This window comes from Elephantulus edwardii, unplaced genomic scaffold (genome assembly GCF_000299155.1).
Source record: "Elephantulus edwardii isolate Elephantulus edwardi_28Jun2011 unplaced genomic scaffold, EleEdw1.0 scaffold00119, whole genome shotgun sequence".
Taxonomy (NCBI): domain Eukaryota; kingdom Metazoa; phylum Chordata; class Mammalia; order Macroscelidea; family Macroscelididae; genus Elephantulus; species Elephantulus edwardii.
In genome coordinates, this window is record NW_006399869.1 from 2,910,880 (window position 1) to 2,914,097 (window position 3,218).

Below are 3,218 nucleotides of genomic sequence, written 5' to 3' on the forward strand. Positions count from 1 at the left end.
CAACTGGGTTAAAATGATATTTAATTATGGTTTTAATTTGCATCTCTCTTATTGTCAATGATTTTGAGCCTTTCTTCATACGTCTGTTATCCATCCAAATGTCTTCCTCTGTGAAAGGTCTTTCCATATCTTTTATCTACTTTGTAATTGGATTATCAGTTCTTTTCTTGTGGAGGGCTTATATTATTCTGTATATTTTCATTTGTCTGAGATGGCATTGCCAAATTTTTTTTCCAGGCAGTAGGTTTTATTTTAACCCTATTGGAAAATGGTTTTGGTGCACACAAGGACTTAATCTTTAGATGGTCCTATTGATTGATATTATTTATATTATTTGTTTATCCTTTTCTGGTTTTGTATATATGTAACTTTTTAGTAATTAAAGGCTCTCTGTCAGCATAATTCAAATGATTATCAGTTACTTCAAGTTTGTATTTTACCAGTTTTAGTGTCAAAGGAAAGCAAAACAAAATTTAAAAAATTCCTAGAAATTATAAAGTCCCAGGGCTGACATTATCTGGGCATGCTTACATTAGATGTTGTTGTTGTTATGTATCATTGAGTTGCTTGCAACTCATTGTGACCTTATGTACAACAGCCCTAAACTCTCCTCTGTCCTGTGCCAATCACACCATCTCTGATAATACCCACCCCAATTACCGCAGTCACTGAAACAATCCACCATATAGAGGGCCTTCCCCTCATGTGCTTTCCCTCCCCCCTACCAAGGATGATGTCCTTCTCCAAGGACCGGTCCCTCCTTACAACATGTTCAAAGTATGTTAGGCGGAGCCTCAGAATCCTTGCCTCCAAGGAGCCGCCCGCCCAGTTTGACCCTTTCCAGGATGAATCTGTTTGTTTTCTTAGCAATCCATGGTACATTCAACCCTCTTCTCCAGCACCACAGCTCAAAGGCATCAATTCTCCTTCTATTCTCCTTAGTCATTGTCCAACTCTCTGATACATAACAAGTGATTGCAAAGGTCATGGCTGTATCAGACACACCTTAGTCTCCAGAGAGACACCATTGCGCTTCAGTACTTTGGAGAGGTCCCTAACAGCAGACTTTCCCATCGCAATATGTCTTTTAATTTCCTGGCTACTGGTGCCAAGAGTGTTGACTGTGGAGCCAAGCAAACTAAAGCTGTGAATAATCTCAATCTCTTCACCATCCATCCTGATGCTGCCAATTGTTCCAGTGGTGAGAATCTTTGTCTTCTTAACATTGAGCCTCAATCCATATTGGAGGCTGTAGTCCTTGACCCTCTGCAGCAGATGCTTCAGATCCTTCTCAGTTTCAGCAAGCAGGGTTGTGTGATCTTCATAAAACAGATTGCTCATAGATCTTCCACCAATCTTGACCCCACATTTCTCCTCATAGAGCTTAGCCTCCCGGATAATCTGTTCTGCATACAGGTTGAAAAGGTATGGAGACGGGACACATCCCTGGCGTACACCCTTCCCAAATTTGAACCATGCAGTGTTTCCTTGCTCTGTTCTGACGACTACCTGTTGGTCCAAATATAGGTTTCTCACTAGCAGGATCAAGTGTTCTGGTATTCCCATTCTTCTCAGAGTCAGTCACAGTTTGTTATGATCAACATAGTCAGACGCCTTTGCAAAGTCAATGAAGCACAGATAGACATTCCCCCAAAGCAGGTATTCCCTGCTTTCAGCCAAGATAGTATTTCTTAATCAGTTGCTGAGATTATAATGGACAAGGCTTGAATGGGCTCTAATAGGTGTGAGCAGTCTCTGATGATAAAGGTACAAATGAGGTAAGTACTTTGCTGCTCTGCAGCAGAAGGTTTACTATTAACCTAAAGTCTGTATTTTTCAAGTGGTTCAAATCTACCAACTCTTCTAGGTGAGAAAGATGGGCAATTTTCTCCTATTACATTTTTTAAAAATATGTGCTTATTTACAAAGTTTGTATATAAGGTTTTTCCCTCTTGCAATTTTATAGCCTCAGAAATCAGGTAGAAGTTTACTGTGAACCAGAACCACCTCAACAGCAGTGACGTTTCTCAGTATTAGAAAAAAGATGTGTCTCCAATTCTCTCAGATGTGCCTCTGAAGGAAGGACTGATGGTCTGCGGCTGAACTATCACAGCCACTGAAAATTTTATGAGTACACTTCTACCCTGAAACACCGGGACTTGCCATGAATAAAAATCAACATTATGAGAACTAACTTTTTTTTTTATTAGCCAGATAAAGGCTTGCTTTTTAAGTGAATGATCTATATATAATAACTGCCAACTGTATAGACAGGAGAGGAGCTTTATTTCTTGTTCTTTTCCTCTTCAAACAGACTTTTGATTGTTTATTCTTTCTTGTCTTATAGCCTATCCTCACGGCGCTTGCTGCTTGCATGCCTCCTTGGTCTTAGACCTGTGGTCCTCTGCCTGGTCAGCTAGGAGCTTCTTGTCTGCCTTCAGCTTGTGAGTGAGTTCTGTGAGATTTACCTTGCTCTTGAGCACATTGCCCTATACTTTCAGGTACGGGTATGATACATGTGGCTTTCAATCTTCTTAGACTCTCAGTGTCTTCTGAGCAACCAGAGCAAATCTTTATCAGCCTCATCCAGGTCACCTTCTCCAGCATTTGAGTATTGGCCCTTTCGCTTACCTTATGCCCATATGCCTGCCCTTCCTGTAGGCTAAGGTATTTTTTGACATTGAGCCAGAAAATGGATGGATACAGGCTTGTTGATGATCATGCCATTTCTGATCAGTTTCCAAATTTGCTGCTAGATTTGCTGCTGAGAGTTGGCACCGGCAATTTCGTTAGTCTCGTTGGGATCTTAATCAGACTTTCTTCTTGCCATAACGGAGGACACGGGAAACAAGTCTCTTCTGAATATTGAGCACACTCATGGCTGTGGCTGCAGCATGGAAAGGAAAGAAGTCCATGAGAACTTAATAAGTTTTGTCTATTTTCCCTGGGAGCTCTGGTGCCTTGTTGTTGTTGTTGAGATAGAACTTACTGATAGCTGACCCTCCAGCAGGTTTTCTGAAACAGTTAAGGGCAAGAGAGGAGAATGCCCTTCCTTCTCTCATGGAGCAGTTGGTGTATTCAAACTGTATGCTTTCAGAAATGCAGTGCAGCTTCTGACCACTAGTTCCTTAGAGAACCTTGGTAGCTTAATGCCAAAGTAAAGGTATGTAGTTCAAATTCTGTGGGAGGAAGATGGGCAACTTATGGCCTCTAAAAAC

At 41.1% G+C, this 3,218-nt stretch overlaps 1 pseudogene; it reads right to left on the bottom strand.

Annotated features, from left to right (window-relative positions):
• Window positions 1-2,284: 2,284 nt before the first annotated feature.
• On the bottom strand, window positions 2,285-2,888 carry LOC102865554 (annotated as a pseudogene).
• Between the last annotated feature and the right edge of the window lie 330 nt (window positions 2,889-3,218).